The sequence below is a fragment of the Manis pentadactyla genome, chromosome 11 (assembly GCF_030020395.1).
Source record: "Manis pentadactyla isolate mManPen7 chromosome 11, mManPen7.hap1, whole genome shotgun sequence".
Classification (NCBI taxonomy): domain Eukaryota; kingdom Metazoa; phylum Chordata; class Mammalia; order Pholidota; family Manidae; genus Manis; species Manis pentadactyla.
This window is the reverse complement of record NC_080029.1, coordinates 41,583,992-41,610,089: the sequence shown is the minus strand read 5'-3', so window position 1 is coordinate 41,610,089 and position 26,098 is coordinate 41,583,992. Positions and strand designations below refer to the sequence as shown.

General features: G+C 39.0%; 1 pseudogene; it reads left to right on the top strand.

Moving 5' to 3' along the window:
* The first annotated feature begins 23,787 nt into the window (after positions 1-23,787).
* On the top strand, positions 23,788-24,453 carry LOC130679649 (metalloendopeptidase OMA1, mitochondrial-like; annotated as a pseudogene).
* Positions 24,454-26,098: the final 1,645 nt, after the last annotated feature.

Sequence of the window (26,098 nt, the reverse complement as noted above, 5' to 3'; positions counted from 1 at the left end):
TGAATTGGTAATCAATAAACTACCTAATCACAAAATCCCTGGACCAGATGGTTTCACTACTGAATTTTATCAAACATTTAGTGAAGACCTAATACCCATCCTCCTTAAAGTTTTCCAAAAAGTAGAAGAGGAGGGAATACCCCCAAACTCATTCTATAAGGACAGCATTACTCTAATACCAAAACCAGGCAAAGACACCACAAAAAAAAGAAAATTACAGACCAATATCCCTGATGAACATAGATGTAGAAATACTCAACAAAACATTAGCAAACTGAATTCAAAAATATATAAAAAAGATCATCCTTCATGATCCAGTGGGATTCATCCCAGGGATGCAAGGATGGTACAACATTCAAAAATCCATCAACATCATCCACCACATCAACAAAAAGAAGGACAAAAACCACATGATCATCTCCATAGATACTGAAAAAGCATTTGACAAAATTCAATATCCAATCATGATAAAAACTCTCAACAAAATGGATATAGAGGGCAAGTACCTCAACATAATAAAGACCATATATGACAAACCCACAGCCAACATTATACTTAACAGCAAGAAGCTGAAAGCTTTTCCTTTAAGATTGGGAACAAAACAAGGATGCCCACTCTCCCCACTTTCATCCAACATAGTACTGGAGGTCCTAGCCATGGCAATCAGACAAAACAAAGAAATAAAAGTCATCCAGATATGCAAGGGAGAGGTCAAACTGTCCCTGTTTGCAGATGACATGATATTGTACATAAAATCCCTAAAGAATCCACTCCAAAACTACTAGATCTAATATCTGAATTCATCAAAGTTGCAGGATACAAAATTAATACACAGAAATCTGTTGCCTTCCTATACACTAAGGATGAAATAGAAGAAAGAAAATCAGGAAACAATTCCATTCATAGTTGCATAAAAAAGAATAAAATAAATAGGAATAAACCTAAGCAAGGAAGTGAAAGACCTATACCCTGAAAACTGTGGGACACTCTTAATAGAAATTAAAGAGGACACTAATAAATGGAAATTCATTCCATACTCTTGGCTAGGAAGAATTAATATTGTCAAAATGGCCATCCTACCTAAAGCAGTCTACAGATTCAAGGCAAACCCTATCAAAATACTGACAGCATTCTTCAATGAACTAGAGAAAATAGTTCATATGGTACGGCCACAAGAACAGACTCATAGACCTGTGGAACAGAATAGAGAGTGCAGATATAAACTCAAGCATATATGGTCAACTAATATATGATAAAGGAGCCATGGATATACAATGGGGAAATGACATTCTCTTCAACAGCTGGTGTTGGCAAAACTGAACAGCTACATGTAAGAGAATGAAACTGGATTATTGTCTAGCCCCATACATAAAAGTAAACTCAAAATGGATCAAAGACCTGAATGTAAGTCATGAAACCATAAAACTCTTAGAAAAAAATATAGGCAAAAATCTATTGGACACAAACATGAGCAACTTCTTCATGAACATATCTCCCCAGGCAAGGGAAACTAAAGCAAAAATGAACAAGTGGGACTATATCAAACTAAAAAGCTTCTGTGCAGCAAAGGATACCATCAGTAGAACAAAAAGACATCCTACAGTATGGGAGAATGTATTCATAAATGACATATCTGATAAGGGGTTGACATCCAAATTATATAAAGAGCTTTCACCCTTCAATAAACAAAAAGCAAATAAGCCAATTAAAAAATGGGCAGAGGAGCTGAACAGACACTTCTCCAAAGAAGAAATTCAGATGGCCAACAGGCACATGAAAAGATGCTCCACATCAAAAGATTGCTAATCATCAGAGAAATACAATTAAAACCACAATGAGATATCACCTAAAACCAGTAAGGATGGCCAACATCCAAAAGAAACAACAACAAATGTTGGTGAGGATGTGGAGAAAGGGGAACCCTCCTACACTGCTGGTGGAATGTAAACTAGTTCAACCATTGTGGAAAGCAGTATGGAGGTTCCTCAAAAAACTAAAAATACAAATACCATTTGACCCAGGAATTCGACTCCTAGGAATGTACCCTAAGAATGCAACAGCCCAGTTTTAAAAAGACATATGCACCCTTATGTTTATTGCAGCACTATTTACAATAGCCAAGAAATGGAAGCAACCTAAGTGTCCATCAGTAGATAAATGGATAAAGAAGATGTGGTACATATACACAGTGGAATACTATTCAGCCATAAGAAGAAAACAAATCCTACCATTTGCAACAACATGAATGGAGCTACAAGGTATTATGCTCAGTGAAATAAGCCAGGCAGAGAAAGACAAGTATCAAATGATTTCACTTATCTATGGAGTGAAGCATAAAACTGAAGGAACAGAACAGCAGCAGACTCACAGTACCGAAGAATGGACTAACAGTTACCAAAGGGAAAGGGACTGGGGAAGGTGGATGGGAAGGGAGAGATAAGGGGGGAAATGGGGCGTTATGATTAGCACACGTAATGTAGTGGGGAGGGGGACATGGGAAAGGCAGTATATACAGAGAAGACAAGTAGTGATTAGTGATTCTACAGCATCTTACTACACTGATAGACAGTGACTATAATGGGGTATGTGAGGGGGACTTGATAATGGGGGAGTCTAGTAACCATAATGTTCAAATAATTGTAGATTAATGATATCAAAATTTAAAAATTAAAAAAAGACATTATGGAGAAGAATGGAACCAGCAAAGACATGTAAGAAGGAATGATTGGTATAATAAGAAAATCAGAATTAGAATGTGTTGTCTTAGAAGCCAGATGAAGAAAGCATAGCAAGGCAAGAGTGATCAACTGTGGCAAATGCTGCTGATAGGTCATGTGAGATGAAAGAGTGTGAACAAACTCTAATTATGGCCATGTTCTTGAGTGAATCTATAGGAGGGGTGTGTGTAGACTGCTGATTGAAATGGTGGACACCATAATCATTTGTAAATAGTGTATAAGAATGCCATAAAGATCACATTCGGGCTACCTGTGATTTTAAGCAGTGGAAAGGGCTTCTTTTTTTCTTACCTGCTTACCTAAAATTACGCTTAACTAACACTAAAAATATACAAAACAAAGTAATAAAGCACAGTATTGAAAAGCAAGAGTCATAGGTAAATCTGACTTGTGAAGAATTTCTAAGAGGCTTAAAAGAAATGAAATTGATTATTAAAGAACCAGAAAAAAAAAATCCCAAAATTCAAAAGGAATATAGAGCACACTGCCCTGGGAATGAATGCTACTTCTCACACAAAAGAAATCCCAATTGTACTTCAAGCTCAGAATCATCCATTAGACATGGGCCAGAGAGATAACACATAATGTTATTAACGGAAGGAAGGAAGGCTGGTTTTGCTCCCCATGTTCTCTAGAAGACTTGCATAACTCTGAGAGCAAACCAGACACAAATAGCATAAAGTAATGACTGTACAACTCCGAATATATTAAAAACCTTTGCACTGTAAATGTTGAATAAGTGAATGGTATAGTATGTGAATAATAGCTCAATAAAGCTGTTATTTTTTAAAAGCACATAGTGATACCTGTAGTTACCACCACAATCAAGACACAGAGCTATTCTTTCAGCGTAACACACATATAGGCATCATGCTATCCCTTTATCGTCAAATCTACACTCCCAGCCCCTTTCTTACACTACCACCTCTGGTAACCACTAATCTGCTTTCCACCTCTGTAATATTGGCCTGATGATGTTTTAAGCATTGGTGACATTTGCTGAAATTATCCTTTCCTAAATTTTCTGCAACTATTAACCACACTTATTTTAAAGTCTTTAGATGATAACTCCATATCAAATTCTTGGTAAGTCTCTTTCTAATGTCTGTGGTTTCCCTTAGTTTCCAGTCAATTGTTTCTGTTTTTAATCATGTTTCCTAATTTTTAGTCAGAGGCTGGCCATTGTGTATGAAAATTTGGGGAGGCTCTGGATGATGTTATCTTCCTTGAAAGCAGGTTTGGGGTTTCATTTGGCAGCACCTGGAATACCAGCAGATCACCTTGATCCTGTGAGAGTTAATCTCATACTTGGTCAGGACTTGCCCTACTTTCAGTTGTACTTCTAGGATGTGGCATTTCTGGGAGCTCAACAGACAGTCTAGGGCATTTACCAAATCCCTCTAACTTGGTGAAACTTGAACTCCAGTTTCTGTCTCCCCAGCACCAGATGGTTGCTAAAGCCTCTACACAATATTTTAGAATTACAGATGCTGCTTTCATTATCTTTCTAAGGTCCTGCTCTTCACATGCACAAGGTAGGAACTGGCCAACAGCTTGAGAAGAACTCAGATTTGGAATTTGGGGGCTTTCTGGGAGGTTTCTTTCTCTCTGGGATTTTCTCCTCAAATTCCAACTGCGTGTAGAGCCCCCAAGTTGTGACTGGCTGGCCCTTCAGCTCCAGAACGGCCATTTTCCTCTAGGACTCATTGTCCTTCACCACGCTGCATTACCTGGTCAATGCCCAGAGGTGAAGACTAGTCATGTGTCATCAGTTCGTGGGCTTTCTTTAAATGGCCTTCCCCTTTTGGGTCCTGCCGGCTCTGCCTATACTCCTATGTTTTCAGAAGCTCTCTTTGTAACATTTGTTTTCCTTTACCATTGTTGTCAGTGGGAGAGTTAGTCCCTAACCCTCAGGACATCTTTTAGAGTTCCTATGCCCTTCCAATACCTGCTGTGTATTTTTCCTCTTAGCTGAGTCTGTCTTACCCCCTTTGTATTCTCTTGCTGCTGTCTTTATGTCCCCTACCACTATAAGGGCTTAGCTTTTTTTTTATTAAGGTATGATTGATATACACTCTTGTGAAGGTTTCACATGAAAAAAACAATGTGGTTACTACATTTACCCATATTATCAAGTTCCCACCCATACCCCAATGCAGTCACTGTCCATCAGTGTAGTAAGACGCCACAGATTCACTATTAGCCTTCTCTGTGCTACACTGTCTTCCCCGTGATCCCCCACACCATGTGTACTAAACATAATGCCCCTCAGTCCCCTTCTCCCTCCCTCCCCTCCCACCCTCTCACACCCCTCCCCTTTGGTAACCACTAGTTCATTCTTGGAGTCTCTGAGTCTGCTGCCATTTTGTTCCTTCAGTTTTGTAAGGGCTTAACTTTTTATTTCTACCTCTCTTCAGATGGCAGAAAACTACTGCTTTTATTTATGTAAGTTTGGGTAAAACACACAGAAAGGCATCCTATAAAATCTTCTATCTACAGCTGTCTTTCAGAGTTGGCATATTCATAATTCTCAAAATAAGACCCATTTATTGCTTACCTGCAAAAAGATTTCAAGTTCTTTGGGAGTTACGTCAGCACAGTTCTGCATAAAAGCTGCTCTGGCCTCCAAAAAGGAATTTTTCAGCTCTTTCTGTCTGTCTCCAAAGCTTGAAATATCTTTGCTCCCATCAAGTTATAGCCCACAAAAGCAATCAAAAGTGTGCACTTAGAGACTCGAGAAGCAACCATCTCTATTAGAAAACCAAAGACCAGTAGAATGATAGGCACAGGAGGTCAGATTGCTTTAACATAAAAATGTCACATCCACCAAAACAAAAACAAACTACCAAAAAGGTCTCTTTCTCATAAGGAAAAATAGCATCCTTATATTTAAACAAATACACAAAAGTAAACAATCCCAAAATATCCATGGCAAAATGAAATTTGAACTCCAGTTGTAACCTGACGTGAACTATTCTGGACTGTGAAAATTCAGGGGAAGAAATCTGTTTCTGGAGAATGGTAGTAGCTTTAGTGTAGAGGAGGGGGCCTGTCAAACACCACTCTCTGATCACTCATACCCTGGCATTTAGAGGTGGGTGAATCCAGTATAGCTTGTTCCTGGGGAAATGTTTCTATAGATTCAAAATTATATATTATTAGTTAGTTCACCCAACTCAGATGAATTTGAGTGGATTATCTACCTGAGGTCCGTTTTTCACCATTTCACATTCCTCTCTCTGCTGTTCAGCATGGAGGAATAAAAGCTACTTACTGAATACAAAGATAACCATTATCTTGATGAGACTTGACTTTAGTAGGGACTTGATGATTGTCTTGGTTCTCAGAGAAATTCTTTGGTGATATCCTTGATTATTCTATGGCTGTCATGAAACCTACTTCCCTATCAAGCTCTTCCATTAGAAACTGTATCAGATCTCTGCAATACAAGCCCTTTGCACTATGGAACAGCGGTGTTATTGTGATTTACAAACTAAAAATATATACTTCAGAAATTTCATAGGACAATTAGAAACACTTCCTCAAAAAGGTATATATTAAAGCCAATAGACCAATTGGAGAACTTTAAAGTACCAAATGCACCAATACAGAGATGGGTAGATAGAGATATTTTTCAAAGGAAAACAAATTTCTTTTCTCTATGCAAAGATAGTTCCAATTACATTAAAACAATAAGAGTAGTAACTTCAATTTTCCTCTATATTTGTCATATGATTATATTATTTAGTAGTCTGTGTTTAAACTAAAGAATAATATTAGATTCCAAAAGGAAAAAAAATTAAAGTTCTAAGTTTCACCATAAGACTATGAAAAAGGAAAATACATCCAGTGATTTGTCAAGAAACACTTATTATACAATTAAGAGAAAACAACCCCCAGGGAAGTCATCACCCCAGACTAGACCAGAGCTCATCAAGCTAAGGTTCCACTCAAATGGACTATCTTAAAGCCATCCTACCTTTAAGTGAAAATTTTTCTTTATCTTTGTTTTTCACGGTATGCTTAGGCTACACTCCTTCAGCATCTGAGGGGTGCTGTGGAACCCTTCCAAGTGACCTCCTATCAACACCACAATTACTGCTGGAACCTTGAGAGTGGCTAGTTCTATAGACTGCCCCCTTCCCCTTAGTTACAAAGGATTAGCTTCCTGTGGCTGTTGTAACAAATCACACAACCTTGGTGGCTTAGAACAACACACATTTATTGTTACAATTTTGGAAGTCATAAATTTAAAATGAATCTCTCTGATCTAAAGTCAAAGTGTTCATCATGGCTACATTCCTTCTGGAGGCACCAGGGGAATATCTGTTTCCTTGCCTTTTCCAATTTATAGAGGCCATCAGCCTCCCTTAGCTCATGCCTCTTCTATCATCAAAGTCAGCAGCATAGCACCTTCAAATTTCCCTCTAGTATTGACTCCCCGGCCTCCCTCTTTTACTACAAGAGCCCTGTGAATACATTGTGCCCACTCTAATAACCCAGAGTATTCTCCCCATCTCAAGGTCAGCTGATTGGTAACCTTAATTCCTCCCTTGCCAATAAAAGTGTATGTATTAAGCAAAATATTACAATTAAAAATCTTGGCTCAAATTAAGGGCTTAATAAAATGTAACTATTTTCAATACCATGTAAATGACTAGCATAGGAGCCAGTGTATAGCTGATGGCCACTAAATTTAAACTATAACTATTAATGAGTGGTAACTATTATTAGTCATAGTAATTATTGTATTGGATATGGGTCCTGCATCTTATTCATTTTAGTATTTCTCACAACATTTTACTGTGACATATAATGATTATACATCACTATATAATATATAGGTATGCAATATGTGTCTGCTATGTGGATTAGTCAGGATTCATTTGGTTAAAAGTGATATAAACCCAATTCAAATTTGCCAAAACAAAAACAAGAAATTTATAACCTGAAAAATCTAGGCATGAATCTCTCCAGGAGTAGATGTTATTGATACTTGTTCACATAACTACCTCTCTATAGTAAAAGTCTGAGGGCTCTTATCTGGCTTTGAGAGTAGGCCAAGCCATTACACGGGGCAAGGCAGAAGTGTCAAAGCATTAATGTCTCTGAATGCAGCCACAAATCAATAACACCTGGAGAGCTGTGGAAAAACTTCTCCAGCTTCCTCGCCCTTCAAAAACAATGACTCTGAGATACATCTTACACTGTCTCCCACCTTCCTCAGTGTGATCAGGCCCCAGTTTCCCACAATAATAACACACTTGAAAATGCATCATTTATGGTCTTCCTTCACTTCTTGATCTCCATTCCCCACCCCCTTACTGGTATTTCCTGGCTTCATCCCCCATATAGATTACTTGCATTCAGTTCCATAGCATTGCCCCAACATTTGGACAGCAACTGTAACCCCACCAGGTAGTGCCTCCAGCTGGTGTCATAACTAGATCTTAATAAGGCATTCTACCAGGTAAGGGTAATTGTGGCCAGGAATGAAATCAGAGTGTTGAGTTTCTTGCAGAATCAGAGTTGGAAAGGAACAGGGATTTAGGGAGTCAGCAAGTGATGGAATTCATCCTAATGGTTTCTTAGTCTCTTAATCTTAGTTTTAGGGGAGATAGGTAATTAATTTAATTGTGGTGTTCTTTTTGAAACTAGTCAATTAGGACTCTTGGAAGAGTCAAATGAAGAATGTTGGAGAGGTAGGAGTGGAGATCTTCCCCCAGGAGCTGGGGGAGAGGTTATGTTCCTAGGAGCACGCAGAATTCTGTAGCCAGGGCCATCACAGACAGCCTGGAAGGTTGTACATGCCCTGAATCCAAAGCCCACCATCCACACATACTGTAGTGTGAATGGCAAGCCCAGGAGTTGTACTACATCTGCATCTATATAGAGTCCCTATCTGTGCTCTGTCTAAAATCCTGATATTAAAGTTAAAGCTTAGGAAGGGGTGGTTTCACCAAGAGCATGATGAGAAATTAAAACCACCTAATCAATAGAGCATTGGTTAGTAAAAACTCAGCAGACTTTTTTAAATGTGGTAAATCTATATAAGACATAGAAAGAAATTTGGATACGTAAAATAGAAAAGGAAGGATATAAAAGTTGTGCTGATTTTCTATTTACATTTGCATTTAAGTACATCAGTAAATATATTTTGGTGTTGACTCAAAGCAACTGTGTCTAACAGAATGAGTCAAGACCGAATTCTCATTGCTCCATCTCCTAATGCTAATCTCCAAACTAAGAAGCCCTTTAAAACCTCTAGCGTAGGCCTTCAGTGAGGAGCTGCCCATCATCTCACTCAGGCCCAGGGTCATTCTACCCATGTTCTTATTATCAGATCTGCTAGACACAGTCTTAGAAAAGATAGAAATGGTGTCGTTACCATCAAATGTGAAATGAGATACAATCAAGGCTGCTCTGTGAATTCGGCTAGGATTAGGATCCCATTTCACAATAAACAATGCAGAATTTCTGAGTTCTCCAATGTCTACCAGCCCTGACTCACATTCTCAAGTGGACCTAGTAACTAGAAATGATACCTTAGGTAAGGACTTGGTCTATACACAGTGGAATCCTTGAAAAGGATCTTATTTTGATTGTCTTCTCTGTTGAAATTGAACACACACACACACACACACACACACACACACACACACGGCCCCTAGCCAAGAAAGCCTCAAGTTTAATTTGCATCATCTACTCCTTTGTGAATGGGTGGTACCCATTGGTACTTCAGCATATTTGATGTACCTGTAATGGTTCTGAATCCTCAAAAATAAAAATTGGTGTGCCAGTGGTAATTTTGGTTGTTCATTTTTAGGGGTAAACTTGAGGTCAAGAGAGCAAATTAATTGAAATTCAATGGATTTCTTATTTTTACTGAGGAAACAACAAGCCCTTTGAAAAACTCTCATCTGAGAAGTTGTAGGGATTCTCAGTTGAATCTAATAGATTGGCCAAAGTTCCTAGGCAAAAAAGTGATGCTTAGGCAAAAACCTGATGCCAAACAGCTGCTTTAGATGTACAACTAGAGGAATCTCAGTTTGTTCAAGATATTACAGAAAAGGTTGATATTTCTATTTCAAAATTGAGGGGAAAATGTTGCATGTTATATTCATTATATGTATGCTATCATCTTTAATAATTTATATTTAACTTGTGTATGTTAATGTTGATTGCTTTTAAAAATAAATTCTTAAGCTTTCTAAAAGAACTCTAAATTTAGAACTCTGAATTTGTAAGCTTAATGTAAACCACTTGGGTTTTTAAATAAGTTTGAAGTGCCCTAAGCTTCAAAAAATGTTTCTATTTGGAAGAGATACCTTCCAAGAAACCAGTTAAAATACTTGAGAATATAAAGCTTCCATTTATAAAAGGAGTAAAAGCAGAAGTTTTTTCTAACTTCTGTTTGAAAGAATATGTGTAACTGTTTTTCCATAAAAAATGAAAAAATTTATATAACATTTCTCAGTCTATAAATTCCTAATCAGTTTATCTAAGATGCTATTATAAACTGAACTGTTTTTCAACAAAAATCTATACCTGCAAAATTTAATTCCTATGCATTCCAAAACTACAGCATGGCAAAATGCACCAAGATGTGATTTCACATACGTAAACTGAATATAAGTTTAGCTGTATGTAAGAGGTCCAAAATAGCAGTGTCTTTAAGAAGCTAGTAAAGTTTATTTCTCTCATTCACCAGACTGGAAGTAAATGGGCCAATGCTGGTTTAAGGGATCTACTCCATGAGGTCCTTCAGGGACCTAGACTGTTATGTTGTTCCACCATCTCAGGATGCTCCACTTACTCTCATGGTCCTGATTTGAAGCAAATCTCAGCCACAGTTGAAGCCACAGTTGAAGCAAAGTAGAACAAAAAGGGACAGGTGAGGGCAGAGTAGAGTGTACCTCCTCCACTTTAAAAGCATAATCCTGAATTTGTACACAGCCCTACCATTTACATATCACTGATCAGAACTTAGTCTCATGGCTACAAGTAGATGCAAGAAAGGCAGGGACTGGGTGAAAATTCAATATCTCTTTTATTATAGAGGAAAAAGAAAATGGGTATTGGGGACAAGTAGCAAGCAGTCTCTTTCACAGACTGCCCCTTTAGCCACCCAAATACCCAAGTGTACGTGACTTACCTTCTCTTTTCCCACAGGATATACTCCCAAAGTCCCATCCAGTTACATCATTAAGTTCAAAGTCCAGTATCTTTCGATGATGGGTACTTCTCTCCATTATGTGGTTCCTTTTGAGCTGATCACCTACAGCCTAAGAGAAAATTATTTTCCTATGAATAGTGATACATTTGGAACAGAAAGGAAAAAGGAGGAAATATGCCACAGTCATTATTTCCATAGTAATAATCAAATCCTTCTTATCAGGGACTGCGAAGGCCCCCTGTCCTGGTGATGGAGAAAGTCCCTGATTTAGCTCTCTGAGAAGAACTCCTACTGCCCTGGCTCCTAGCTCTGGGAGGTAATTCCTACGTAATGCCCACCACCCTTGTGGCCACATCTGAAGGCATAGGAGAATAAGCGCTTCTTGGGGATCATGCAGCTTGTTTATGCAGCCTGCTTCCTGTTGGAGCATGTTTACAAATCCGGAGGTTGCTTAGGGAAACAAATGTAATATATAGGAAATCATAAATTCATATTAATACTTCCAGTTCCAATCAAACACCACAGGATTCTTCATCTCCTTGTCCTGTTCCATGTTTGTACCATCTTCATCGCTCAGTAAGAGCCTGTTTCCCAACAATATCAATATCTATCTATCATCTTATCTACCTATCTACCCATCTATCTTCATGCTCAGTTCTAAAATATGTACAAATAGTTTCAGAATTGCCACATCAATGCCTCTACTAATGACAAATCTACTAAGTAAAGTTTAATATTTCTTTATAGTCCTTTCTGTCCTTGAAATATATCCCACTAGGGTATACATCAAAGTATTCTAAAGTCACTCAGATTAACTATTTTTGGTTCTGTGTGATTATATTAACACCTTGGTATACATTGAGTTTTACTTGTTTCTGTTTGTATTTCAACTTAAGGATTTTACCCATAATTTATTATTTTCAATTACTTTGACCACCAATAAAGACATAACCCCCAAAAAGGAGATTATAAGGAAAAGGTTGATTTCCTTAGCATTTAAGGTATACTTCTACACCAAGGAAAATCAACAAGACATGAATAGAATGTACCCCCAAAATTATAAGTGGTCAATAAATAGATGAATTAATAGGACCTATGTCACTGCCCTATTCTGAGAAGAAAGTAAGATGTGTGATTATTATAGTAGTTGCCCATATAGTAAGTTATAAATAAATATAGTGATAATGATTATTATGATCATCATTATCAAGAATAATCTAAAACTAACACATGGATGTAGCATTTTTCACATTTCAGATTAGACAAGTTTTTAAAAATTATTTTTATTTTTTAGTATAATGGTATAGTGTTGGTGACAATATTAAAGCTATTCTCATATACTTTCTGTGGAAATATAAATTATCCTTTATTATCTACTATCTTTAACAATATAGATCAAAAACTTTAAATTTTTGCAAAGTTTTATTCAGCAATTCCATTTTAAGGCAGTTATTGTAAATATATAATCAAATAAATATGACAAGAATGCTTGCAGGCCAAGAAACAGAAAAGAGCCAGAAATAAACCAAGTATCTATCTTAAAGAGTTGGTTAAATGTATTACCCAACTGTTTTCATTTTCCTTTATAGAAAATGAAATAGAAATGAAAATGAAATAGAATTATCCAGCCTGTTTTCATTTTCTTTAGACCGTCTACTCTGAATAGTTCAACTGTTTTAACTTCTTTTCACCACCAAACATTTAAAAAGAAAAATAATTCTAATTATTGGCTATCAGAACAAAAGAGGAAGTATAGCTTTGTCTGATGACATGTCCCTTCCCCACCAACCCTCTCCTCCTCATCCTAGGTGAAGAGTTTCATGGGTCTAGATATATTTCCTTCAGGATATGTGTTTTACTCCTCCTGGTGCAGAGGTCATCTACATAAATCTACAAGCTTTCCAACTTAGAATCATCTAGATGGAAAAAGTTCATTCAGACAGGATAGCCATAGTGTGTCCAGAGTTCAGGGCACTTACAGTGCCTCATCAGACTTCCATCCCCCAGAACAGATAGCTTTTATCTCAGTTCAAAGCTACTATGTCAGAAAAGGCAGCAGTATTTCTCTTTCGTGTTTATGTCACTTTAAGATTCAGGAAGAGAGAGCAGCAAGCTAACATTGGCACAACCGTTCTATCTAGCATAAGGAGACAAGTCTAATAAAACAGCATAGTCTTCTGCCTGGGTCCTGCTGACCTTCACAAAATTATCTTTTAATTCATGAGAATTTCCATTCTCTTAACTCTGAATATGAGTATGGCCATGGTTGCTTTGTACAAGAAGAGGAAAACTTTCTTATAGAGGAAAGCTTCCTCTGGCAGATAGGATCCTGTTCACTGTCATCATCCCAAACTCCAAGTTAGATCACCGCAATCAGAATGTTTCAAACTGTCACTGCATCATAAAATGGAATCTTACATGGCCACTTAAAGAACTGATGTAGATTTATATTTGTTGATGTACGAATATACATCTGGTAAATTTTTAAGTTAAACAAGTTGCAAACAACTATGCAGGATGTTATTCCTTTTTCATGAAGAACCTCAAAGGATATATAACAAAATATTAACAATATTTATCTGGAATAGTCTTTAAGCCAATTTTTTATTGCTATCTATATAATCATGATATTTTAATCTAATTATTTTATTTTTATAATTACTGAAGGTTTTTTTCTAATCTTGATCATTCTTGACTTTTCTTTTTAATTAAGGTATCATTAATATACACTCTTATGAAGGTTTCACATGAAAAACATTGTGGTTACTACATTCACCCATATTATCAAGTCCTGCCCATACCCCATTGCAGTCACTGTCCATCAGTGTAGTGAGATGCCACAGAGTCACTACTTGCATTCTTGACTTTTCTTACACCATTTTATCTCACTTTACAGCACCTTGTCTCAATATCCTGCTTGTTTGCATTAGCTAATTTTATCCCTTTATTTGTAGAAAATGACAATTGTTAGGTAGCATTTTACCAGTTTGGAGGTACAAAACAAGTTCACATCTCCTTTTAAGGTTTTCAGCTGAATACTTTAAGTCTTCATATTCTCTTAGCAAAGAATGTCTCTCCTCAGCAGGAAGACCCCTTCAGTGATAGCACTGTGTGCCCCTGGAGTGCTCTTTTTGGTCCACACCATCAGACAGAATAGAATGGCTTTTAAGATAACAGCCAAAAAAACTGGTAACCATGGAGTGTAGGAGACAGGACAACCTCACTTGCTTAGTTTAGAAAATAATGAAACTTCTCGTTGTACAGGTTCCCTCAGTTAATAGTTGCCAACTGATTTGGGGATGACCATCATTTTATTTAATTTTGACATGCCTTTTAGTCCTGCCCACAGTATATAATGAGCAATAGAACCAGGTTTACATAGTCTGTTCTGTGCTTGTTTCAGAATCTGTTCATAAAAGAGGCTGCATGAGTGATAGAAGGAGTAAGAAAAATTTAATGGTTTTATAAATGTGTGTAATTTACCATTGACCAGCTTCTTACAGGCACAACTTGAAATTAAGGAAAAAAGGCACATATTTTCTCAGACTGGTCATGAATATTGATTTAAGGGACAGATTAAAAATAAAACATAATTTTCTTAATTTAGTATGGACTATAGTGAGACTCAGCATTAATAAATAACCAGGTAGGACTTCAACTTGGTAGACAAAGGTACAAATGGGGATGGAAGACTTGCTAGAGAAGAGTGCCAGGTAGGGACAAATCTCAAAAGACCAAGCAGGTACCTAGAACAATGTAGTACGTAAGTATCTGACTGTTCGCTCAGCCAGTTGTTTTATTAGCTAAGTTCTTTGCTGATGTGAACATGCATTGGGAAACATATAAATAGTTTTTAATATGTTTTGGAAACAGTTAGGTCTGCCCTTAACCTGACTTCCCTGGAAATTACCTTATTTGTGAGATGTTAGCAATTCCAAGATGGTTGAAATACTTAGTATTTCTTGGTAATAAACAATTATAGGGTTGCAAAATTTCTCTCTTTACTCTTCTTTTTCCCCAAGAAACTGAAGTCTATTCATTTTGTATTTTGAGTCTCCAAATGCTATTCACAAAACTTAACTTATCTCTGTGCTTTGTGACTCACATTGTTCTTCATTAATATTGTCTGTTCTTATTCTAACAATTATTGTTTATCTAGTTCAATTTTTGGAAGTTAGTTCTCAGCCATTACCATCGTAAACTTAAATGATGGCTTTTGGCTGAAATAGGAGCAGCATCTGTGGGCAATCTACAAAGATTATGGAATCATCAGGCCATTCAGCAGAAATAGAAGAGTGACAAGATTTCCTATGGAAAACCTAGCAAAATGATGCCAGGAAAGGATGGCACATTCTAGATTGGCTGCCATTTCCTGGGCTCTGCTGCATCAGCCTATCATTTATCCTATTTAAAGGGAACCTGGCACTTCCTCCCTCCACTTTTGTCCCTGTCAAAGGACATTTTCAAGTGTATAAATAACTTGAGAAATAAAAATCTAAAAAGTATGTCCCTCTGAGTCAAATGATCACAGAGAAAAATTAAAAACACCTGATGGGATAACACTTTGAAAATGGGGGTCCCATGAATTCTCTAATGTGGTTTAATCTGCATAAGCCAAATAAATTTAAGGATCCTCAAAATGTGGCTATAAAACTTATTAAATGAGGCTGGAATATAATTGGTGTAAGAGAACTGTCCTTCCTTGTCCTTTTAGGGCCCTTTCTCCTGGTGTGTGACTGTGTCTAAAGGATGCAGTTTGTCCTGGGTCAGCTTTCCAAGAGAGGATAAAAATCTCCTTTTTTTGCACATAGCCTCGAAATACTGACTTTTTCTAATGTGAAGTCAATCCCAGCTTTATTTCCTTAGTGGGAAACTTTCTATAACATAAAATGCAGGCACAAAGGAAAAGAGAGTCTTTTTGTACATTAGCTTCCCTCTCCCTTTTTAAAACAAAATACTACATGCCAACTTGCAATGAAGCTTTGAAAGCCTTAATTTTCCTCTCTAAAGCTTCAGTGGCATTGGCAAGAACAGATCCTATACCAACCACATATCTACTCAGCCAGGTTTCCTCTCAATTGCTAGTAAGATCTGGCATCCCTCTAGGGTCTACTGGAGATCCATAATTACAAACATCTCCTTCCCACTACTCTGCTTCTTCCAGACTTTTCTTTCTTTACCCTTGACACACCATTGTAAGAAAAATAAATAAGACACTTCCTAATTCCATGGTTGAGCTCTCTGCCTCACAAAATGATAATCATCAACAGAAAAAATGGTCCCTAAGTAATGGTCTGAACCAAGTGCTTCTAACACCAAATAGAAGATAATTGTTTTTCTTAGAAATCATCAAGTTACTGCTCTAATTTCACTATTCCACGTGGATCCAAAACCCCTCTCCCCAAGGACACATTTGGCTTTCAATATTGTGGGAATTTATTTATTTATTTACTTACAATGCCAGTAATTCAAAAAAAGACCACCCACTCTTAATTTGCCTTACTTCCATGTTTTTATCTTTTTATTGGCAGGGAAGACAGATTTTCAAACCAACATCTCACTTAGGCCTGGATGATATTTAGTCACAATGGATCTGATAACTCCTGACTCCTGAGTATAAAAAATTTCCTTTAACCAACTGGACATATGCAAGCTGGAGCAAAAAATATAGTCTTGAACATGGAGGTTCATCTGTTCTATGAGCACCTCAGAAATCACCAATAGCCTCTTTACTCGGCTGCAAGATCATTCTAAAATCAACTCTAAGATCAAAGGAAATACACCAAAAGTTAGTATTTATATGCATATGCCTTTAGAGCTAATAACAACAAAATACAAATTTTAGAATGGAAAAAATCTGAGATCTCACTGTGCCTGAGATTGGGGGGTTATAGGATCCTGCCTGATATCCATGGACCATTTTTCCTTAATTACCTAGTGTGCTTAGATATTCCAGTATATTCTGAAGAGTTTGTGATGTAGCACCTCTCCTCAAAGCGTGGTCTGAGAGCTGTGCCCACCTCAGTGTTCCATGGCACCTCCCTTCTCATACTGATAAGTAGATTGGGACAAGAGCCTGGCGCACACTGAAGAGCAGGAGCTGTCATTCTGTCCCCGCCCATGCAATGTGAACGCCCTGAGGGCAAGGTCCTTTACCATGTGTGCGCAACAGCCTGGCACATCAGCAGTTCAATAAATATATGTGGGATGAATGAATAGGTGAAGACTTTAGGACAACAGAGCATCAAGTCTTCTCTGTGTGGGACACTCTGTAAGTGTGGGAGGAGTTCTGAGGATGAGCAGAAGTAGACCAGTGTGGATGGAAATAGCAGAGAAGATAGGACTTGAACTGGCCGTGAAGGCAGAGCAAGATTTCAGTAACCAGAAGGCTGTCTGCAGCATGGGAGGTGGGTGGGGAATAAGAGCCAGGGCCATGAGTAAAGGGAGACCTGCCAGAAGATCTCCTCTTTACACCTGTTCCACAACCTGTCACAACAGTGGAGAGTCTTTAAATGTAGGTCAACCGTCTGGGCCCTGCCTCCCTCACTGTACCATGCAGGCAACCCCATTTGTGGCTACTTCTCTGGACCAGATTCCAGTTCCCTGAGAACTCCATCTTACAGGCAGACAGAGAGGAAGGACTGTGCAGGACCCGCAGCCATTCATCCCTTCCCAATCCCCAGTAATTTTCCCTGGATGTCCCCCACCTTGCTCTCTGGAGAACCTTCTCTTTCCCCTCCCTATCCCTGGACACCCCTCATCATCTATCATTGGGCTTGAATTTTTGTAAAGACAAAAGCTTCTGGTGCCTGTGTTTTCCCTCTTACAAAGATCTCTGAGGTGCACTTCCAGTAGGTCCAGGTCATCATAGCGAATTGGAGAAAAGGGAAAACTCAGAGAGAAAACATATGTAAATGTTTCAATGAATTAGGCTTCCACAATTTCTGCCAGTGGCTACAAGACCTCTGACTGCTTTCCTAAAGCATTTTCAATAGAATTAAGTAAATGTAAAATTTCCAAAATAAAAAGAGTTGGAAGGCAACCCAAAATACTGGGGTAAAACCTGATCTGTGTGCTCTAGAGAACTTAGATTCTAACAGAAAATGCTGCAGCACAGCCAGGACCTTACTTGTTAAACAAGTTCATTAAAAACACACTGCAACATGGGCTGGTCTGGGAGTAGGACTACATGGGACTAAGATCATTGCATTGAGTAAAATACAAACTGAACTGAGGCAAAGAGATTTGATTTCCTGCAGGAGTCATCCAAAGAGTGATGATTTGAAAGATGAGATTGAATAACTCAGAAAATTAAGTGTCACACTGAAATTCAACACCACCATTTTCTCTCTGCAACCTGCAGTTTAGTCTCCTAAGACTTCCCAGTGTCCTAAAAATGAGTAAATCATACTGCAATAATGCTAAATCAAATAAAAGAAATATTGTGTTTGTCCAATAAAATGACAATTAGCTGAAATACTTGGAGAATAGAATACCATTGTTACCTCAGCATTATCTAGAGAATACTATATGTGTGTGTGTATATATATACACACATACATTGTAACTTTACACAGAAAGCTGGAGAATGTTTTATAAAATCATTAGACTCAGTGAGCCCATTTTTCCTGCCTCAGTAAACTGATTTAGTAATTTAATATTCAATAATAATTTTAAAAAGGAATTTAATATGATATATATACACACTGCCTCTGGGTCATGCTTAAGTGAACTATGGGGATTAGTCTGGCCTTGCTGCCCCTGCCCTCTCCCAGCAGAGCCTAGACTGTTCTCTGAAAAGAAGTGTTAAAGACAGGGATTCATGCCTCCCAATTCCATCACACAGAAATCATGTTGCATGCTCATCTGTAATTCACACCCAGCAGTTTTGCACTTACTGTGGAAATATTTTTAATGCTCATATCTATGTGTCAATGATTCTTTTGTAGTTTTTCAAAAACAACAGAAAAATCCATGTGAGAGCTCTAGTGACTGGAACTCCAGTTAGCTAGGGTTTTCCAGTTTCCCAGGCCTCTCTGTTCTCTCCAAAGGGCAGCACTTCGTAGAACACAGTAACAGGGTGGCTTCCCCAAACTGTGGTCAGAAGGGAGTGCCAGGTGAGGATTATGCACTGATTTTAGTAAAGAAGAATTATTCATACTTGGATTCTGAAATCAATCAATGGCCATCCACTGGCATGTTTTCCACTTGGGAGCTTCTATTCTATATACAAGGATCCTTCTAAATTGGGATCATTGTTACTTCTAGTTAACTTGTTATCATGGGTGTTCCTCTGTGTGTGTGCATGCATATGTGTCTGTGTCTATGTGTCTGGGGATGTATGTCCAATTTGGGCCTCTGACCGGTACTGAGGTCAGCCCTGGGGTAGGCGTAGACTGCTGCTGGAAGACAGAACAGAATTTCCAGCTGTCCATCTCTGCCGTGGGTGGGCACAATGTTCTTCTGAGGTTTGGGAGGGGGCAAAGCTAAGCTTACACAGAGGTTGAAGAGTGGAGGTAATCACCAATGTCCTCCAGTCTCCCCCAGCAGCACCATTTCCCTCTCTGGCCAGAACCCCACCTGCCGGTTTCCCTATGGCGCTTCCTTCCTCGCCGCTGTCATTCTAACCCTTGCTCCCCACCCGCTTCCTCCGCTCCAGTGCCCCAGCCATTCACAGGCATGTGTGCTGCCCCTTGCTCAGATGAACCTGCTCTCAGCTGGTCGCCCTGGGGAATGGGGTTTGCTAAGGCTAATCAATCGCTCAAAGGTTTTAGAGATTGTTAACAACCTAATATATATTTAACTTCTCCACATACCAAAGTCAAATTTAAATCAGCATTCCTCAAGCAGTGTTTTAACCTACCTTCAACTCCCCCACATGATCATCAGATGATGGACTTACAGAAATCTCAACAGGGAAGATGTTCTAAAAGAAAATGAAACTCTTCCTGCATCCCTCTATTGTCACCATGAAAGTGCCTGCCTACCTTGATGCACAAGGCCAGGCCTATATTAAGAGGTAGCTGCTCCTGTTCTAGGATTTGTGGTCCATTTGACTAGCTGCTTTCTGGGGCCCCCCTATGACAATCTCAGAACCAGGAGTAGCAAAGATGTCAGTTTAAAGAATATCGTGTAAGGGAGGTAGTGGCCAGAAAGCCATACTGAGCACTCATAACTGCGTTTTTCTCACTGGCTTGCTACCCAGTTTTTATCATGAGTGTTGCAGTTGCTGACATCATTGAAGTGGGTCATCAGAAATTCGATCCACACCTCAGCTGATCTGGATAGAGCTAGAGTGACAGGGAATCAGTTCATTTTAATTTATTTTAAAATGACTCAAGGCCTCTTTATTGTCTCTTGTTATGTTGCTTAGAAACCTCATAATTCTGATTTGAGTCCAAGATACAAATGGAACATTTGGAAGACTATGGAAAAATATTCCTGGAGTTATATCATCACTCAGGGAACTTTTTTCCATGTTAATTCTGCTTGTCTCTTACACACATGTTCAACTTCATAGATATAATTTATTTTATTTTATTTTTTAAATTTTTTATTAAGGTATTATTGATATCATAGATGCAATTTAAAACTATCTACTTTTGTTAGTCTGAGTATTGTACAGAGGAAACATTTCCTCTTTTCCCCAAGTTCCTGCCTCAAACAATCAAACAGACACTTACATTAAACTGGTGGTGTTGGAGAGAAACCTCTCACCTTCCTTTCCTCCATTCATTCTCCCGAGGGAGGGAATGTAACCCAAACTAGTGAGCAGACCTGTCCTCTATCCGACAGGCACCAGTGTGGCAGCGACCACTGCCCACATGTGGCCTTTCTCTCTCTGGCCTCTGTCTAGGGAGATGGCCTCCATAGCTGCTGTGCCCACCTGTCCTCCATGCGGTAAGCCTGCCAGGAAAGGGTCTGTCCCTGCTGGTAAAGGCCACTGCTTTTCCAGTTGCCATGCCAGGACCAGGTTAGTAAATGCAATTCGGAGCATGGGGACAAGAACCATCTTCTAGCCCCTGCTCCAGCTGCATTCTCCAGACCAATAGTCAAGCTGGTATTTTGGCTTCTTACTCCTACCTCTATTTCTAAATCTGCCCAGAACTTGAGGGAGGAGTGTGGTTCACTCAGACCCCACTGAAGTCATGGAATAGCCAACATCTTTACACTCGGAAAGGATCCGAAGGATCGTGCTGATCATTCCCTCATGTTTCGTGAGCAAACTAAAGGAGAGGCTTTAAGCTACTTGCCCGCTGCTCCTCAGCAGCCAGTGACTGTGATGGAATGAAAACTTAGCTCTCTGGCCTTTGGATTCAGTGATCTTTTCATTACTGTTGTGTTATTCAAGGCCAGCCTTGGCCATAGGCACTTGAAATCTTTGTATGTGTTTTCTGACATCATCTTGGAAGACTTCAACATCTAAAAATGCTCTCTTAGTGACCAGGTCTCTCTGTTCTGACTTACCTCATCTCCAGTCAACCTTTGACACCACCCCACTTGAGCAGATCATGATGAGAGTCATGCACAGAATATTGTCCACAGCTGAAACTTTTCTACTTCTACCCATTGTCATCTCCTAATTTTCTCAGAATCTTTAAGCCATCTCTCCGTCTGTTTCCCTGCTTGGGCCTAGTGGGGACTGCAACTACCTCCTCAATAGCCAGGGTCCTTTATTTCGATAGCTAAACGTGTGTTGTCCAGGGACTCGGGCCTCAGGCCTCAGGCTCACAGCCAGTGAGTGGTGGAACACTTGACTCCACTTTCAGCATTTGTGTGGGTTTTATGTGGTTCAGGTTAATCATCAGAATCCCATTCTGAGTCTACCAAATTTTGGTTCTGAGATGGGCATGTAACCCAATTCTCACCTAAGAAAGGGAGGCTTTTAATAGGGACCTCAGAGGGAAAAGTTTATTCCTTCTCTGAGAAAAATAAAAGACCCACTCCCCATTCACAGAGTGGTGAAGGAAGCATGTGGCCCTGGAAACTGTAGGCAGCCATCCTGCAACTCCCTAAGGGAGTCAGCCTTAGAAGGAAGCGAACACCACAAAAGGTAGTGCCCAGGAGTGGAAAGAGATTGAGAACTTGATAACATGATTAAACTGCTGAGTCTAACCAGCTCTGATGCCCATGTTGCCCCGGGGTTTCCTCATTTCATAACCCTTTATTGTTCAAGCCAGGTTGGGTTGGTCCAACTATTTGCAATCAAACTCATTGTTTCTGACTCACTGACTGGCTTTTAATCTTTGGATTTCCTCTCAGGTCTGTTCATCTTTCTCTTCCCAATTTTTTTCATCCACCCCCTTGATTCCAGTAACCATTATATGTTGACAATCAAAGTTATATCTCTCAACCAGACCTCTCCTCTAAAGGCGATTTATATATTCAACTGTTGCAGGTTGAGTTTGTTCTCCTTGGTTCTTGTTCCCACCAAAACAAATAATTGAAAGTCAGAGACACAATAGTGAAGCAGAGCGAAAGTAGTATTTATTTGAGTACACTCCAAGGTGGGAGTGGGCCAGAGTCAAGGCAGACAGAGGTGGGAGGCCTTTATATTACATTCTGATTAGGAGGTGCCTCTTTGATTGACAAGGTGGGGTCATTTGATTGACAGGTCCATCTATACAGCCACCCCTCTCAGTGTGTGTGTGTCCTCTCCCATGAGGAGGTGTGGTTTGGCCATTTCTTAATTTTGTTCAATTGTACCCACATTGAGATCTAGTTGGGACCCATTTGGCCTGGTCCCAATAGGCAAGGAAATTGTCTCCCTGCAAAGACTTTGTTGTCTTCATGTGGGACTGCCTAAATGGGTAGAGTTTGGGCAATTTTTTTCCTTGAACCTTATCTTCCCCTTCCCCAGATGCTCATGTCTCTCTTTCTACCTAACAAAACTGCAAAGTTTCTCTCCCTGGATGCACAGGTAACCTAAATTCATCAAGTCCAAAACTAGTTGTATACTCCCTCCCACTATACCCCCAGGCACTAAGAGACAACCTGTTTCGCCTGTAGGACTACTGGCTTGATAAATGAACTAAGCCTGAACTTTTGGAGTCATCTATATATCTTCCCTCTACTTACCCCTCATACTCAATTATCAATCACATGCTGACAATTCTGCCTCCTAATTAATTCTAATCCATGTATTTTCCTCCATCTTTACTGCCTCTACCTTAATCCAAAATTTCAACATCTTTGCCAAGAATATGCAATAGCCTCTCCTGTCTGATCGCCCTCCCTCTACACATGCCCCTCTCTGATGGATTATCTACTTTGCAATTTGAAGAAGCTTTGTAAAATGGAAATTTGACCATGATCTGTGCTTAAATTCTTAGAGAGTCCAAAATCATCATAGTTAATATCATCTTACATTAATTCTGCCCCAAAATAATACTAACAATAGCAACTATAACAGCTTTTTATTTTATTTGTTTGGTTCATTTATCAAACTCTAAGTTCATTGCAATATTTCATTTATTCTTCCCAAGAACACCATGAAGAAGCTATTATGATGCCATTCATTTACAGGGGAGGAAATAGGGGTTTAGAGAGGAGATTAAGTAATGTTCCCTAGGTTACTCATCTGGAAATCAGACAGCTGAGATTTGAGCCCAGGTTTGCTCTTTCTAAAGATTGCGTTCTAAATGATTATGACTACAAGCCCATTTTGATTTGATTTTTCTTTACCATTCTAGTTTCATCTCAGGAAACTTTTCCCCAGGTTAATAATCCAACCACACCAGTCTTCTTCCTGTTCCTCAAATATGTGGCCCTTCCTCACTAGTTCCCTCTGAAACATACTTTCTTTCCCTGCTTCTCTGAGACAGGTTAGGTATCAGGACTTGCTGACGCAGTGTCTCATAGATACTCTCATATATGCCCAGGTTCTTTGTGCTCTCTGCTGTCCCACCCACAGCCTCTGTTTCATCCTCTGGGCCAGGAAACAATATATGCAGTCCTTGGGCCAGCTTGGTTCATGTCCTGGATTCCCTCAGTCTGATTTTTATCACATAATTTGGACCATTTGTCCTTGAGATAGTTTGGCACTTTGGGGCCAGTAGATACCATCTGAGGTGCAGGAGTCAGTGTTTGATAGACCACACAGTCGATAACTGGAGGCTGAAGGTGACAACATTGGACTACAGCTTATTGCAAAGGCTTTTCTGGAATGAGAGCTAGTTTTAGTGTTCCGACAGTAGATGGAAATTGTGCATAGCCTCTGTGGTCACCCCCAAGTTGCCAGAATGGTTACCACACACACTTCTCATGGAAACTGAGCTGAGCACTTAGATAGAGAGATTCATATCTCAGGCTCTCAAAATTAGAGAGATCTATAATTGCTCACCACCTTCTGGATCCGACCCTCGATTACTATTCAAATTCAGCATGAAGTATTTTCTTGAAGAACCAAAAAAAGAGGACCTAAATATCACTAAGAAACAGAAAATAGACACTCTTCCCATTCAAAAACAGTAACAAATATCATTAATGTATGTAACTGAGAAAAAAATAGGCAGTCGAATTAAAACTAGTAAGACATAAGCTATATGAAGAATGCAATAATCCTTATTATTTTTATGTTAGATTTTTTTAATGGGTGTTAAGTGTCAGATCATGTCTATTTATTTCTCATGAAATACTGATGTATCTCAATCGATTTAAAACACCTTTAATGAGGAAAATGTCACAGAATAAACTTATATCACACAATTCTTTAAAATCCTGTAAACCCCCATCAATGTAAGAGGGCTGCCAGTATGACACGGTAACAGGCTTCCTTTCCAAGCCCGCCTGAGTGTGAATGTAGCTCCCCAATGATGGGAAGTTCCTTCCCCTCGATTTGGCCAGTTCAGGTCATGGGTTCTCTGTTGCTGAAAAAATTGTCACCAGAGGCATGCCTTACGTGACAAGGGCATGGGATTGCTGTAGTGCTTTGGCTAATTAGCATGTATCCTGGAAGCAGAAGCCAATTTCTCAGACTGGACTGCTGTGACACAGTAGCCAAGGGGGTGGTTTAAATGTTGGTGCATCAGCCACAGTTATCTCAATATCAACCCTTTTGCCAAGTTAAGTCCCATTAATATTCCAAGTCTCAGTTTAAAATGACCCAGGTAATTCATTCAATACATATTTTTTTGGATGCTGAACACTAAGCTAGGAGCTGTTTACATTAGTGAACTAATTAGACAGGATCCTGTCTTTCACGAGGTTTGCAGGTTAATGAGAGGGACAGATATAACTAAGCACAAAAAATACGAATGGCAGTGTACAGTGGGTGCCTTATAGATTGTGTGGTGGGTGCCCCATGGACAGGGTACAGTGGGTGCCCCATGGATGGTGTGCAGTGGGTGCCCTGTAGATGGTTTGTGGTGGCTGCCCCGTGGACAGGGTGCAGTGGGTGCCCCATGGATGGTGTGCGGTGGGTGCCCTGTAGATGGTGTGCAGTGGGTACTCTATGGAAGAACCAATTACTATGAAAGCAGAATTCAGAGTTAAAGAAATGCAGTTCAGTTTAGTCCTGAGAGATGAATAGAAAACAGCCAGGTAATGGGGCAAGAAAGCACATGTAGAAATAAGCAGAAGAAACAGAGCCAGGTTTCCTGACAAACAATCCAGTCTCTTCTTACTTCACCAATCATTGCCTCTTTTTTTCCTTTCCAAATGATGTGCACATCTGTGGAGACTTACAATACAAAATTTTAATATAAAATTAATTACTTAATTAAAAAATTTAAATACTTAATTTAAAACTTTAATATATATTAAATAATATTAAATACTTAATATAAGATTTAAATTATGTAAAATTTTAATGCTGGTATATTATCAATATAAAGACATCACTCCCAGCAGGTAAAAGGAAAGCCTGGGGAGGGAAGGCCAAGGATGGTAAGCTAATGTCCCATTCATACAGAGAAGGCTGGAAATACTGACTAACTCAATGGGATAGAAATGAAAGCATACATATGTTATTTAAAATCCTCTAAAAAATCAACTTCAGGTTTAAGATAAAATAGGCATAACTTTTGGCTTTCTGTTCCCTCCAAGTCCCAATAAACTAAAAACATGGAAATACTACCATGAAGCAAATCATAACAAGACAGCAGGGAGCAAAGGAGGGAGGGAGAGACCCTGTCTGGATCTCAGGCCACTTGATACCATGGTTAATAAAATAAAAATTTTTAGA